General features: G+C 46.8%; 2 long non-coding RNA genes across 4 annotated transcripts in view; one reads left to right on the forward strand and one right to left on the reverse strand.

Annotated features, from left to right (window-relative positions):
* The window catches only part of LOC140694290 (uncharacterized), a 354,763-nt gene that overhangs the window by 95,261 nt on the left and 243,188 nt on the right, over positions 1-16,314 (reverse strand). The window lies entirely within an intron of this gene.
* Positions 1,130-5,066, forward strand: LOC140694291 (uncharacterized). Of its 3 annotated transcripts, none has more exons than XR_012070027.1 (3): positions 1,130-1,247; positions 3,284-3,393; positions 4,792-5,066. It is a non-coding gene; the product is annotated as an uncharacterized lncRNA (long non-coding RNA). The 3 variants fall into 3 exon arrangements; XR_012070025.1 differs by lacking the exon at positions 1,130-1,247 and adding an exon at positions 1,307-1,511; XR_012070026.1 differs by lacking the exon at positions 1,130-1,247 and adding an exon at positions 2,161-2,332.

Genomic DNA, 16,314 nt, shown 5'->3' on the forward strand with positions numbered 1-16,314 from the left:
TCGCCTAGAATTGAGTGGAAGCAAGTCCATCTCAGAAGGAACATAACTGAAGAGGGATGGCTTCCCAGACTCTGAGGGGCAGAGAGAGCACCAGCCTGGGTTAGAGAAAGGTGAGGGGTGGGGTAGGGGGTGGGCTGCCTTCTTCCCCAAATAAGGAACCTTCCTGAGGCCAGCACAGTAGGAGGGAGGGCCATGGGGTGGAAGCAGACAGACTTCTTCCTGAGAACTGATGGGATGCCTCAAAGGGACCATTCAGGTGCTCAAACTGGGCCCTGAGGGTGGGAGCCAGTCGGCCTGACTCAGAGCCCAGGACTGAGGTGGGCACACAGCAGGCCAGTCTTACTTGGCCGGATCCATTTCACTTCTCCGAAGCCCTGTGTAAAACATGAAGTGTGGACGGCCTGGTGATCACAGCTCTGCCCTTCAAGACCGGTTTCAACTCCTCTCTTCCCAGAGAATAGCATCTCTGAGCCCGTCCTGAGTGACCTCACGGAGATCACCCTAGTGGCCCAGGCTAGTGACCGGGAACATGTACCTTCCTGAAGGCAACCCCTGTCGTCCACTGATGCATCATATACTGGCAAAGAGTGAGTCCCTGTGCATTGGTCTAACAGCAGAGACTCTGCCAAAGGCCCAAGAGGTGGTGTGTGGGACATGCAGGGGTGCAGGAGTGTAGGCAGTGCAAAAGTGTAACTGGTGACAGGGGTGCAGGGGCTGTGGAGGGCGCAGGCATTTCAGGGGATGCGGGGATGGAGGGATGCAGAATTGCAGAGAGTAGCAGGGGTGCAGAGGTGCAGGGAGTGTAGGAATGCAGGGAGGTGCTCAGGCACTTGGGTAGGATCAGAAGGCAAGTGCACATCCTGGCAGTCAGCCTGACCCCTGGAGGCTATTGCAATGCTTTGGGGCGGCGGAGGCGGCGGCGGCGGCGGCGGCGGCGGTTGGGAGGCTGCCCGGGCAAGCCGGTCGATTTCTTCTCTTCCCTGCAGCCTGGCCTGGGGTGGGGCTTGGCCGGCGGAGATTCGCCAGATGTTGGACTCCAGGTAAGCTTGCTCCTGGGAGGTGGGGCGGTTAGGTCAGCGGGCGGCGGCAGCGGCAGAGGGGCGGAGCGAGGCTGCCCATGGCGAACGGGTGAAATAGCTGCCTTGTCCCGGCTGCTGGGCCTGGGAGCGGCCTCTGCTTCCCCAGGGCGCCGGACACGCCTGTCCCACTCAGCTTGCTGAGTGGGGAATGGGGGCGGCGCCGTTAAGGTGCGGGGCCCACGGGGGGAGGGGGGCTGCCGCTGGGGAGCCGGTCAGTTCGCTCCGCTCTCCCCGGCGGCGGAGCCAGGGGCGGCTTCTGCTGCCCTAGAGGCGGGACGCCGGTCTCCAGATGAGCTTGCTCCTGGGAGGCGGCGGCGGAGGCGGCAGGGGCAGGGGATGTGTTCCAGGGAGCTGCTCTATTTCTTCTCTCCCCCGCGGTCTGGCTTGGGGGCGACCTCTGCCGCCAGAGATTTGCCTGAGGTCAGACTCCAGGTGAGCTTGCTCCTGGGAGATGGGTGCGGTGCGGTCAGGGGGCTGGTAAGGTGATGGCTGCGGGCATAGGGAGGCTGCCCCGGAGGAGATTGTGGATTAGCTCCATGTCTGCACCGCGTGGCCTGAAGGCGGCCTCTGCTGCTCCAGGTCCCCGGACACCCCTGTCCCACTTTGCCTGCTGGGGGCGGGAGGCAGGGTCGTCAGGGTGCAGGGGTGGCGGTGGTCGGCGGCCTGCAGCGGGGGAGCGGCCCATTTTCTCCCATCTTCCCCGCGTCTTGTCCTGGGGGCGGTCGCTGTTGCCCTGTGTTACGAGACGCGTGTATCCTAGTCGGCCTGACCCCGGGAGTTGGACTTGGTACTTTGGGGGTGGTGGCAGCAGCGGCAGGTTTTCCCATGGAGCTTGTGCATTTGCTCCCACTTCCCCCCATTGTTTGCCATGGGGGCGGTCCCTGTTGTCCCAAGTTCGCCGGACGTCCATCTGCAGGTCAGCCTGCTCCCTAGAGGAGGCCACTGTGAGGTCAGGGGCAAGAGTGGTGGCTGCTGCGGTGGTAGTGTCTGCCTTGGGTAGCTGATGGATTGGCTCCCGTCTCCCCGATGGCCTGGTGTGGGAGTGGCCTCTCCTGCCCCAGATCACCAGACGCACCTGTCCCACTCAGCCTGCTGGGGGAGGGGCGCCCTGGGCGGTGCCTTAAAGGTGCGGGGGTGGCGACGGCGGGGGTAGAAGAGCTGCAGCGCGGAGCCTGTCAATTTGCTCTCCTCTTCCCCGCGGCCAATCCTGGGGGCGTCCTCTGCTGCCCAAGAAGCCGGATGCCCGTCTCCAGGTCAGCTTGCTCTTGGAAGACGGGCTCGATGTGGTCGAGGGGCAGAGGCAGCTGCGACGGCCGGCTGCCCCGCCTAATGTTGTCACTTATTCTCCTCTCCACTGACCTGGCCTGGGGACGTCCTCTCCCGCGCAAGATTCGCCTGACACCCCACACTCGGTCTGGTTGCTCCTGGGAGTTGGGCCCGCGGTGAGATCAGAGGGTGGAGAGGACAGGGGGCTGCCCCTGGAGAGTTGGAGGATAAGCTCCAATCTCTCTGGAGGCCTGACTTGGGGGCGGCGTCTGCTGCCCCTCGTTCCCAGGTCACACTTCTCCGGGTCATATTTCCCCGGGTTTGCGGTAGGGTGCGGGGGCGTCGGGGTGTTGGCGGGGGTATGGAGCCTGCAGCTTGGGAGCTGGTGCTTTAGCTCCCATCTTTTCCGCAGCTTGGCCTGAGGGCAGCCTCTCTTGCTCCAGGTTGCAAAGCAGTTTCCCTGACAGCTTAGATACCGGAGGTGGGCAGGATGGGCTGAGGGGGCTGAGGCAGCCGCCAAGGCAGCGACAGAGGGGGCTGTCCCTGGCCAGCTGGTCAATTTGTTCCCATCTCAACCTTTGCTGCCCCAGTTTCGCAGAACGCCCTTCTACAGTTTATTCTTCTCCTGGGAAGTGGGCGCAGTGCATGCAGCCCAAGGTCTGGGCTCTCCCCTTGGGAGGGGCAGAACTCTCTTGTTCTACTTTGTCTTTATTCTTCAGCGAAGTGGTTACTGGACGCAATTCTTAATTCTGAGAAAGTGTAGCCTGTGTTATGGAAGAGCTGCTGGACAGTGAGTTTTCTGGGTGGATTTTCACATCAGCTGATGCCCCAGGCAGGCAGGAAAGCTATTTCTCAGAGCTTCTTAGTCTGGGGTTGGGGATGGCCCTGCCATCCTCACCATGCTTTTTAAAAATGTGTTACTCCCCTCTTTTTCCTAGGTGACATTTTAGGTTACTGGGCCACAGATTGCTGGCACACTCATCCTTGTTCTCAAACATCTTTTAAACTTGGGTGAAGTGATAAGTAGGGGAAGATGATTTACTGAAAGGTAAGAATACTTAAATTCGCATTAAAGCTACATTCTGTCAATCTTTCTCAAATGATTTTTCTCTGATTCTAAATCCACGACCTAGTGAATGTTGTACTCCTGTGTAAGTCATTGATCTTCACATCACATTTGTTGAGTGGTCAACGAGATTTGTTAATTAGATTAGTCCTGAAAGGAAAAGTTCAGGGTTTTCAGAATTCCTTGTCTGATGTCACCCAGGCAGTCACAGTAGAAGACAGAGCTGATATAAAAATCCCTCAGCTGCCTGAATTGCAAAGCTTCTGGGATTACTGATCCCTGAAATGCAGGTGAGTCTTGATGATAATCTGGGGGATGGTTTACATGATCAGATTCTTCCAGTCCTGTAAATGGGTTCCGTGGCCCCAGCCCCGGGAGAACTGGTCATAAGGGCCATATCATGAGGGGTGGGATGGGAAGGCAAGGTGTAAGAGCTGGAATCACTGAGATTCCACACTCGCTAAACACAGACTCCAGAGCCTAGTTGTTGTCAGGTTCTGTTCTGGATTTGAGAGTGTGTTCATACATGATTCTTGCCCTTCTGGAGTCACTGCCTGGGTGGAAGTAACCTTTACATAGATCTGTGGAGGATGACATTTAAGTAGATGGGCTGTTATGGTTCTCAGTGTGCCCAGGCTTGCTCTTCCAGGCACTCGTGGGACTAACGAGAGTCATGTTATTCACTCATTCACTGATTTATTACCCTTGAATTGATCACTCGTCCCACAGTAAGAGAAACAAGGTATCAGGAAGCTGAGCTTTGTCCCCTCTCCTATCACTGATTGTATCTGTCAGTCGGGCACCCTGCGTATGCATTGTGAAATGGTGGTATTTCGTGCCCAATGGGGCAGGACTGTCAGTTCTGAGAATCAGGGGAGACACGTGGGTAGGACAGCACCCTGACACACATGACACCCCCCCATCCTGTGAGACAGAATTGTCGATGCTCAGGTGACCCGATGTAGACCGCGGTGCTAAACCTGAGCATGTTTAGTGATCCTGGTGGCTATGAAAATACAGACTACCAGTCGCTAACTCTGGAGACTCTGAGGGTGTGCACCCCAGAATACTGCATTTTAAGAAGCATTTTAACGAATCCTGATGAAGAGATCTGAGTGTCCCACGGAGAAACACTGGTGTGCGAGGCACCAATGTTGAGGATTCTCAGGGAACGATGTGTTTTCAGGACGGTCCAAGGGCCCTCACTTTAGACTTTTGCCTTGGGTTTAATTGTATGTGTTCAGAAGTGATGTCTTTCACTTCCAGTGCTTGTCAGCATGCTCTGTGCAGACATTTACTCTCAGTAGATGGCAAAAACTATGATTCTTCAGGTCACCGAGCTACAGTGTGAACGATATTTTATTTTGGTTTTCTTTATAGCAATGCAGACTCTCCCGAGAAGAGATTCAGACTGAACAGCTTTGTGTCAGACTTTGGAAGACCGCTGCTGCCCAAGGTGTTCTCTGGCAGTACAATGACGAATTTAGGTCCCTCTTTCACTGCTACATCAATGACGTGGACCACTTGGACAAGGGCAAAGCTGGTATCCCTACCATAGCCCTTTACAGTGATATTCGGCTCCAGGAAGCCATCAGATGCAGCAGGTGGCCAGAGGAGGAGCCAAACTGACTCATGAAATGTGTCATCCCCAACTTTATCAACACGGACCAGAACTCTTCCTTTGTGGAAGATGATCTCCTGATTTTGTAACTACCGATTGTTCTAGAAAATAAGGCAGTTGCCCAGAACTCACACAAAGACTTGAATTGAGAAACGTGCTTTTTCAGGTATCTTTCTGAAGATGTGAAGTCTGTCTTTGTATGACAGGAAGTCCCCTTTCACAAAACTGAATGTGTTTGTGTCTGAGAGATGGAAATGGAGACAGAAAGACGAAGAAGCAGAGGAGAGCCCCCTCAGAAGACAGCTAGTTAAGGTGAGTTTTTGTGCCTTTAAAAAACATTTGGGGTTTTAGGGGGAACAAAGTATTTACACTGTCTTATTCTCCTCGTTGGAAACCTTGGCCCCGTCGTCAGAGTCAGCGGCCTTGAACGGGGGTTGCACGCTGCGTTTCATCTGGCGCTGCCAATTCCACGCTCTGCTTTTAGCACGTTGCTTTGCCTGTCAGGGTTGCCACCCTTTTAACTGTAAGGTGAGGAGTCTGGAGTAGATGATCCACCCCAGCTCTGCTGTTTTGCAAATTTCTGATTTCATATTCAGATGAGGCTGGGATACACCCAGAGCAGTATAAACCAGGCCTTACTTCCTGCCTATTACTGGGGCACCCCTCAGGTCTGTGCCTTCTACTCAACCCTTTACTGAGCCCAGCTTTTTTCAGCAGCCCAAGTGCCTAACAGGATGGCAGGGGACTTGTCTTTCGTGGTCACGGTGGCCAAGAATTCTATTGGTTGTGCTGAAACAACTCTTCTGAGAACCTCCACCCACCCCTGTTCAAACCTAATGACAGCCCTACGGTTCCTTTCCTAGGAGGAGGATCAATCCATGGTGCACTTTATGACAATCCTGTCCCCAGGAATGCACGGAAGTTTATCAGCTCAGTGAGGGGAGGTGCCTCTGTGTCCCTGTATCTCTGCTCACAGTTCCCTGCCACCGGCTACTGAACAAGAAAAGTGCTATTCACCATGCTGTGTGTTTTCCAAATGTGTAGGTGATGGTCTTGTGGCTCGTGCGTGGGCTTTGATTTGGGATGGTGAAGGGCTTATAAATACCTCATCAACATGTATTCGAGGTGGCAAGGTGCCACACAGATTTGATTCATGAAGGCATCAAGCCAGCACACTGGTTTGGAAACAACTTGGTTTTGATCATTCACACTGCATGCATGACTCGCTGCTAATCTCTGGGTGGTTTTTTCATTTTAGATTTATTCACCCCGTGTCTTGCTTAAGCTGAAAAATACATTTATTTCACCAGAATATTCTCTGATTCTTTGTTTACACACATCCAGTTTTTTTAATTCCTTTAAAAATGATACTGTGTTTATAATGCCTCCTAATTTCTGTCATCGCTTTGTTGCCAGTGGCCTGAGACATGCACCAGATTTGATGCCGGAACTGTTCCACCAAACGAAATCCCTTTGCCGTAATATCTTTTGAGGAAAATATTATTCTTTAAGGCTCTAACAGTAAATCGTAGAACAAAGCATGGAACATTTCTTGTAGTTAATACATGTTCATGCGAAAAGAAATGATATTTTCATTAAACAATGTTGATTTTAATAACTTTTACAAATGTGAATATTATTATTCATAATTTAAGTAACCAGATAAAACCACAGTTATTTATTAGAAGATTGAAAACTACTTACACGGTCTCTTAATTAGAAGTAGCTTTATTAGAAGACTGAAGGGTATTTAAAAGATGGAAAAATACCCATGATGACACCATCATTTTTATTAACTAAATAACAAGAACTCGGCAGGGTTAAGATTTAACCCTCTGCAAACTGCCAAGTTAGCATGAGGTAGTTTGTGGATGCTGCCAGAAAACAGGACACTCCCCCAGGATCAGAGACAAAGGACTTCCTGCCAGCACAGGAGGCAGCCTGTGGTTCATGTTCATGTTGGTTCCTGAGTTCCTTTCCTATTGCTGTTGTAACAAAGGACCACAGACTCAGTGGATTAAAGCAATATACATTCATCTTCTCACTCTTCTAGTGTGCAGAAGTGCAAAGTCAATGTCAGTGGGCTAACACCAACGAGTGGCCAAGGCTAAGTTCCACACCGAGGCTCTTGTGAGGGATTCGTCTTCCTACCTTTCCCAGCTTGCAGAGGTGCTCACACTCCTTGGCCCAGTGCCCTGTGTCACTGTGACTTCTGCTGCCACTTTACATCTCTGTGTCTGACTATATAGATATAGAGGAAGAGTCTTCTACATCTGGTATGGACCCTTTTTCCTAAATGGACATTTGTATCCCTATTTATGTGCAGATGAAAACCCCTTTCCTCCAGGGTGTGGTGACATCAGCTCACAAGATGACCACTCTGGGCTTTAAGTGTCCTCTTTGTATTGTCACCTGGGAAATTATCTCTCCATAGTTAGCTCTGTGTTACTTTGTTGTTGTATTTTACCTGGCATTACTGAAAGTTTTACTTAAAAGGGATCCTAATTAGCTCTGTTTACCTGTTTCAAGAGCTGAAAGCTTCAGTTCTAGAGTATCTGTTTGATTTTTCTTAAAAATACATTCCAGTATATTTCTCTGGTGAAAGTCTCTACCCTGTTATCTATTCTCCCATCATTTCCTTATTTTCTTGAATATATTAAAAGTATTTTATAGCCTTTATTGGTAACTCTGATGCCTACATCACCTGGGGGTTTGCATCCTTTGCCTAATGCTCCATATTCTCATGTTATCTGTCATATAGTCTGGACATGTTGCATGTCTAGAAATTCTTTATTACATGGCAGACATTGCAAATGAAAAATCCATATGTTATCTTCTGTGAGAGGTTTTCTACCTTCCCGTTAGGCAGACAGTGTGAGGGACTCATCATGTCACTCCAATCAGGCGCTGAAGTGGATCAGGACTAAAGTGCCTTTTTTCTTAAAACAGCTTTGAGGTATACTTGGCAAAATAATTTTCACACGTTTGAAGTGTACAGCTTAATACGTTTTGATGTAAGTATATCCCCAAGAAACCATGACCACACTCAAGACAGTGAACATACCCATCACCCACAAAGCTTCTCTCCTGCCTTTTGTTGTCCCTCCCTCCCTCCCCGTCTCTTCCCCTGGGAACCATTGATCTGCTTTCTATCACAACATATTGGTTTGCATTTTCAAGATCCTTATATGAATGGATTCATGCAGTATCTACTCTATGTTGTCTGACTTCTTTCATTCAGTGTAATTATTTTGAGAGTCATCTGTGTTGCTGTATTAATAGCTTATTTGTCTTATAGTAGAGTATTGTTTAGTGCTGAGTTTTTACTGAAAAGTTTATTGTGAGCAGTGTTTGTATAGACCATCATTTCTTTCTGCATTTACTTCTTGATGGATGCATGGGTTATTTACAACTTGAGCTATTATAAATAAAATAGCAGTGAATATTTGGTTACAAGTCTTTGTATGGACATATGCTTTTCTTTTCTAAAGCACCAGATGAGGAATATCTGGGTTATATGGTAGATAGGTGTTTACCTTTTTAAAGAATCTGTTAAAGACTTTTCCAAAATGGTTGTACTATTGTAAATTCCTCGTGGTGTGTATCAGTTCTGGTTGCTCTACTTCCTTGCCAGCACCTTGTAAGGTCGGTCTTTCTAATCGTATTCATTCTAGTATGTATGTGAACTAGTATCTCACTGTGGTTTTTAAAAGTATTTCTCTAATGACTAATGACATCTTTGATCAGCATCTTTTCATATGCTTATTATCCATCTGGATATCTTTACTGAAGTGTGTTTTCTGGCCTCATTCATTCATTCATTCAGGTGTTTGAATTATTATTGACTTTTGAGACCTCTTTATTCTGGATCAGATACAAAGAGAGACCTTTATCAGATATATGATCTGCAAATAGCTTCTGTCTATGGCTTGTCTTTTCATTTGCTTAGCAGTGTTTAGAAGAGCTTTGAAGAGTCCTAATGTTGATAAAGTTCACTCTATCAGGTTCTTTTTATAATAGATGATACTTTTGCTGTCATAGCAAAGAAATATTTGCCAAACCCAAGGTCATAAATATTAAGGCTATGCTTTTTCTCCTAGCTGTTTTATAGTTTTAGATTTCTATTAAGATCTATGATCCATTTTGAGGTAAATTTTGTATATTTTATGAGGTGTGGATCAAGGTTCATTTTTTTTTTTTTTGCGTATCACTATCTAATTGTTCCAGCACTACATGTTGAAAAGACCCTTTCTCCACTGCATCCTTTTTGAGAATCAATTGTCTGTATAAGTGTTGATTTAGTTCTGAACATTCTATTGTGTTCCATTATTCTATTTTCCTGTTTTACACCAACACCATACATTCTGATTACTGTAGCTTTATAAAAAGTGTCTGAAAATCAGATAGTGCAAGTCTTCCAACTTTGTTTTTCCTGTTCAAAGTTGTTTCGGATATTTGGGATCCTTTGAATTTTTATATGAATTTTAGAATAAGTTTTTAAATTCCTTACATCCTGTTCTGCCAAAATTCCACCCATGTCTTTGGCCATCTCCAAAGCCACATTTTCTGAAGAAGTCTCTCTAGATCCCAGGTGAAAGGAATTTCTCTTTCGTCTGTGCTCCAATCACATTTGATAATATTTGATTACATTTAATCATATTTGGCTGTACGTACTTGTCTGATCTTTCCAGCCATATAGTAAATCTCAAAAGATTAGGAATCTTGACTTGGTTCCCTCTGTGTGCTGAGAAACTAGTTCTATGCTTTGCAGGAGTGAGCCCTGCAGTAAGAGGTATCTGCAGATCACATCTACCTCATTGTTTGAATATTGTCAAGGAATCCTGCAGATTTAGAATTGTTTATTGATTGTTGTCTCCAAGACGGCTCAGTCTATTTTATTTCTATTGCTACTGCTGCAGTTTCAAAGAACAATGGGCTAATTATTTTCCAAATATCAAATCATAGTCTAATTGTGTTGTCACACAAATTATGTGCTGCTGTGTCTTAACAACCTGCTTAGTGTTCACAGGCTCCTTCACTCATGGAACATTTGGGAGAATGTCATATCCTTAGAGATAGCAATGCTGACTTTGGCGACCTGAGCAGCAGTATCTGAACTCACTCCTGCTGTTTTTCCAGTGTCCCCTCTAGCCCTCCTCCAGCCCTCCATGGGGGGCCCTTCAGTTCTGCCCTAGAAAAGCCTGTTGCTTCTCAGGAAGACTTCCCTATGAAACATAATCATGTCCTTCTTGTGGGGACATTCAGTCCAGAGACCTGAAAGCAGGGGAAAATGTTTAGCCTGCTTTTGGTAGAACCTAAATTCTTCCATACTTGTTAGAAGCAAATCCAATGAGGAAACTGTTTTGGCATCTAACAAATCAGCATAAATGACTGATGAGGAAGATCAGCTTCCCCATCCCACTCAGTCGTCATGTTGATGTGACACTCACCTTGGCTAACATTTTCTCCGTGAGCAACGTATAGTTCAAGACGTTATGAATGCCTTTTTGTTTTTCTTCCTTAGTCTTTCCACTTTCACTGTGTCTCGTGAGATTATATGAATCCTGCTTACTTTCAGCCCAGCACTAAGCTTTTTAAAAGGATCACGAGTTTAAAAGGCTAGTGGACAATTTTTTAGAAGACAGAAATCCTTAGATTTTGGTCCTAGAGTTGAATCTTGGTTAGTGGTGAATGAAAATTCCTGTTAAAATTTTAAATTCAGTGATATAAAGTCTTAAAAATAGTTAAATATTAGTCAATTTCATTAAACACTATAAGAGTTATTTAACTTTAAGCCTGTTTCTGGGGCAATTTTGCAATGATTCCCTCCCTTTATCGATTCCCTCTTTATCAGAATCCTTGAGAGGCCCCTGTCATCATTGTCAATATCATAATCATCATCATGGAACAGATTCTTCTGGAATATTCTAGGAAAATAAGACATGGACGGGATTATGTGTAGGTCAGTGTGTGCATATACAATAAGAACAGCTGTCAGACATTAGATGCAAGATACCCATTTCATTTAGGGAAGAATGTGGTCATGAAATCCTGATGTGGTGAATGAAGGAAGCGGTGGGAACAGGATAGTCAATGGAAAGGAGGAGGAAGTGAGTGAAGTGGAGAGCATAGTTCCTTGGTTAGTTGATCAGCACATTGGTGAGAATGAGGGGAGTGTGATGGCAGAATCATGTCCCTCCCCGGCCACAGGGTAGTCACCTGTGACATGTTACTGTACATGGCAAAAGGGATGACATATATTTTAGGATAAAAATCTTAGAGGATTTCTGTCTCCTAAATTGTCTATTAGCTAGCCATTTAAACCCATGATACATTATTAAAGATTAGTGCAGGGGCACAAATAAAAAGGATTCATGTAATCTCACCAGACATACTGAATGTAGAAAGATAAGGAAGAAAAACAGTCACTTATAAGTGCCTTGAACCATAAATTGCTCATGAGAGGAAATGTTACACAAGGTGAATGTCACAGCCACATACATACTGCCTGAATGGGTTGGGACAAGGGGATCCTGAGATGAGACAATAGGGTGAGTAGCCTGGATTGTCCAGGTGGGCTGAATGTAATCACAGGGGTCCTTAAAATGGAGGATATTTCCCAGCTGAGTTTAAAACCAGAGGGAGGTGTAGCGATGGAGCAATGTTCAGAAAGGCTGCTGACCATGAAAATGGAGGAAGTTGAGGGGCACATGCTAAGGAAGGTGGGTGACCTCTGTAAACTGGAGAAAAAAAAAGGAAACATTCTCTTCTAGACCCTCTAGAAGGAAGGAACCCTGCTGGTACCTTGAATTTAGCCCAATGAGAACTGTGTTGGATCTCTGACCTACACAGCCATAAGCTGAAAATTCTGTGCTAGTTTAAGCTATTAAGCTTATGGGAATTTTTTACAGTGGTAATAGGAAAATAACATAGTGAGCGGTAGTGTAAGGGATTAAAGGTCTAGGATGGGGTGTGGAGAGAATTCTGACATTTACACCTAAAAAACAACCAGGTGAAGTGGGAAGGTGTTTAAGGAAGACCTACCTGGCAGGGCTGTCAAGCAGACTGGAGCGAGCGAAGCCTTGGAGTTAGAGGAATCAATTAAACCTCTACAAGAAAAATAAGAAATAAAATGTAACAGGACTTCAGTGTTAGTAGATGTAGGAATGCAATTGGGCAGAGAGATAAAAACTTTATTTTGAAATTAGCTACAGGTTTGATGACTGCATGTTGGGGAGATTTAGCTGATGTGTGGACTGAATGTTTGCATCCCCTCAAAATCCATATGTCAAAACCCCATCTCCCAGGGTGATGGTATAGGGAGGCGGGGCCTTTGGGAGGTGATTAGTAGGACAAAATGTGGTCATGAGAGTAGAGCCCTCATGAATGGTATTAGTGTTCTTATACAGGGCCCCAAAGTGCTTGCTTCTCTCTGCTCTCTGGGCCATGAAGATAGTGGGAAGACAGCCATCTTCGAGCTGGCAATCCTCTCCCAGATACATTGACCTTGAAAGCCTCAGCCTCCAAACCGTAAGGAATATGCTGGTTGTTTAAGCCACCCGACCCACGGTAATTTGTTACAGCATCCCAGACTGACAAAGACAGTGGAGAATGCCACTGAGTTTGGCACTGATTGCCTGGAGAATGCTGAAACCCAGGGAAGTGGGCAGCACAGACGTTTACTCATTTAATCCTGCCAACACAGTAGGGGATAGAGTCTACATATTCCTCGCTATTTAAAAGGTAAGGAAAAAGAGGCACAAATAATAACAAAGACAACGACAACAACAACAACAAAAACAATAATTTGTCCAAGATTCGCAAGAACTCCCTGGAGGGAGAGTGAGAATTAATACTTATGCAGGCTGGCCCCAGAGTCCCTGCTCATAACTACTAAGCCAGATCACCTTGCTTATTTGGATCAGTTTTTTTCAACTGTGATTTGAGTGTACTGTGTCCAGGCATTACAAACCACAGAAAGCTAGACATACAAAAATAACTTGTTAGGGCAAGATAACCAATAATGTTTTTAAATATTATACCTGCTGACCCTTTGCAATAAAATGTTTATTTATAATTCTGTCTGGCTACAGAATAACATCATAATCCTGCATGTGGCTGGTGGCTCCCGTGTTGGACAGCACGGGTCTAGAGAATTTAAATGACTTGCCCAGCCTTGCCCAGGAAGCTTGTGGTGGGATCAGAGCTATAGGCTGGGACTTTTCCTTCCTATCCAACAAGTCCCTCATGGAAGTTTAGAAGCTTCTCCTTTGGTGCCCAGATGTCTATCCGTACTTATGACATCTTGTCAGGTGCCCCGGCCTGCTCCTGAACATCAGCCAGAACCCACTTCTGCTCTTTTTTGGCCAGGTAATACCTTCTTGCAACTTTCATTGTCTTCTTGGCATCAGTTCTTACCTGGAAAGGTAGTGGCTAGAGATGGAAATGTGTCCACATGACAGGTTTTTCATAAATATAGTAGGAGTGGTCAAGAGAAGAAAACCTCAGGAATACGAGTGGAAGCATGTCATTTAATATACCAAATGCGTACTTTCAATGTATGTTTGTGTTTCCGAGTCCAGGCTTGTTCTACTCGTGCATTACAGGCCAACACATCAGGAGACAAGGATTTGGGGCAAGAAATATCGGCTTTAATTTGTAAAGCCAGCGGAGAAGATGGTAGACCAATGTCCTGGAGAACCATCATCCCAAGTCAGAATTCAGGCTCTTCTTATATTAAAAAGGGGAAGCGGGAATGCTTGGTTGTTGCAAACTTGGTGTATGAATTCTTTGTTGTTAGAATCCTTTGTTCTTGCAGCTTTTGACCTGGGTCAGATCCGTGTAAACCTCCAAAAAGCAAACGTTACTTTCTATTCTGTATCTTGTTACCTTTATACGAATGGAAAAATGTTAATATCCTTCAAAGTCAGAGCCTTGAGAATAGGGTCTCCTGTATATTTCAGGATCTAGGCAACATTGTTTCACAAAAGGTGCAGAAACAACAAGACTAAGCCTAGGAAACAGGGCACAGGTTTAAAGTCAAAGGAACAGATCTAATATGGGGTCAGATTTGTTCTTTCCTATTTCAGTATTGCCATGGGGAAGGCACTTTGGGCAGCTTCCTGTAGGGTCCTGGAGGCTTTCTCTCTCAGCCTCTGTGCGCCTCTATTGAAAACCCGTCATCGCTATCTGGCCTGCTGGAAAACAACTCCGCCTGTTTTGCCCTGAAGTTGTGTTCTGTTTATAACTCATCTCTACTCCTTGGAAAACAACTCAATAAAAACTCAGTTGGTTTTCCACCAGCCCTGGGCAGGGGTGAGGGATAGCATGTTATTATTTTATAAAAAAAAATAAAAGAAGTTTTAAAACATCACTGGGCACATAGGAGAGAGACAATCAATGCTTCCTGGCTTAAATCGAAAGTGATGACTCAGTGAGTCTATGGCTGCTGTATTTGCTGAGCTAGTTACTCCTTTGCTCCATTACACATTTATTTTAACTGAAAAAGAAATATATGCATATGGTTAAAAAAATTCAAACAGAGCAAAAAATACTCAAGTGAAAGAAGTTTTCCCTCATCCTCTGTTCTTACACGCCTCCCTGGAGATGCCAATGTTTACAATCCTTTGTGTGCTTTTCCAGATATGCTATGCAAGTTTCCGCCAATGTATGTAAATTCCTTTAAAGTTTTACTTATTTTTAACTTAAAGGGATTTAAATCCTCAAGTGGCTTCTGCCACAGTAATAGAAAAGAAGAAATCTGACTCCATATTAGATCTGATCCTTTGACTTTAACCCTGTGCTCTGTCTCCTAGGCTTCTTCTTGCTTGTAAAACAATGTTGCCTAGAGCCTAAAATATACAGGAGAGCCTATTCTGAAGGCTCTGACCTTTAAGGGTATTTAACACTTTTCCAATCATATAAAGATAACACGTTGCAGAATAGAAAATAACGTTTGTTTTGTTGGAGGTTTACAGGGATCTGACCCAGGGAGATAGCTGCAAAAACAAAGGATTCTAACAAGAAGGAATTCCTACACCAAGAAGTTTGCAAAAACCAAGCACATAGGAAAGCAGCCTGAATTCTGACTTGGGGAGATGGTTTTCCAGGACATTTGTTTGCCATCTAGGTCTACAGAAACTTGCTATTCCATGCCCCAACACTTGGTCTCCCAACTTACTGGCCTGTCCTGCACTGAGGAGAATGAATTTGGACTCAATAACACTTCTACCTACCTAGCAAGTTGGGCACTGGGACTAAGGGCAGCTCTCCCACACACAGGGGCCTAAGGTGAGCCCTTGATTATTCCCCGAGGTTGGGGTGTGGTTTACCCAGGAGGGATGGGGACTATACACCAACACTCAGGCAGTCTGCTCCTTCTGGGGCTCTGACATTTTACCTCCCGCTCCCTGCCAGCCCAACAATTGGGACAGTGGAGCTAAGGCAGAGATCCTGCCTGCCTGTTTCCCAGCGTGTAAAAGGGGAATATGTACTCTTCCCAAGGTAGTTCTGAGAAACAACACCTGCGGGTGCTTGGTTCCCAGAGCAACAGTAAACCTAGCTCCTTGTGGGGGCAATGGATGTGATACCCGTAGGGTTTCTGCAGAGACCTTAGCTGGAGGGCTGGGCCAGGGACGTAAAATATGAGCTGTGGGCAATGACGGGTTAGAGAAGGGTGTATAGGCAGGACTGCTGCCTCCTTCGGGGTGCCCCAAGAGGTAAAACGCTTTCTCCCCATCTCTGCTACTCCTCTCCCAATTCCAGATAACTGCCTTCCCTCTGCTCATCCTGTCCATGTGTCTCCCTCCACTTTTCCCCTCCTCCCCTCCTCCTCCCCTCTTCTCCCTCCCTCGGTTCCCCTTCTCTCTCAGGACCCAGAGCGGATCGCTGGCCCTCCTGCGCATGCGCAGTCGCTGCCAGCTGGACCGCGGTTTGGAAGCTCCAGCTCCGAGCTGGGGATCGGCCCCAATTGCTTCTCAGCTCTGTCGCCCTGTAGGACTTTGGCTCCTGCCTGGGGCCGGGGCCTCTGGCTGTGGAAGTGCAAGGTGAGGGGATATCGGGAAAGGGGTGAGGCGGCTGCGGGAGGGCGGTCGGCGTGTCACAGCCCCCCAGGGCGCCAGTCAGCACGTGTTCAGCTGGATTGCTCGGGCCAGGCCCCTCTGCCCGCGCCACCTGCCCCGGCGCACCGGCCACAGCTGCCCAGGGCCAGGTGTGCCCCTGCCGCCTCTTGACCCAGCCGGGCTCCCCTCAGTCCGCGGCTGGCGTCCCCTTCCCCTCTCCCT

This window comes from Vicugna pacos, unplaced genomic scaffold (assembly GCF_048564905.1).
Source record: "Vicugna pacos unplaced genomic scaffold, VicPac4 scaffold_21, whole genome shotgun sequence".
NCBI classification, from domain to species: Eukaryota; Metazoa; Chordata; class Mammalia; order Artiodactyla; family Camelidae; genus Vicugna; species Vicugna pacos.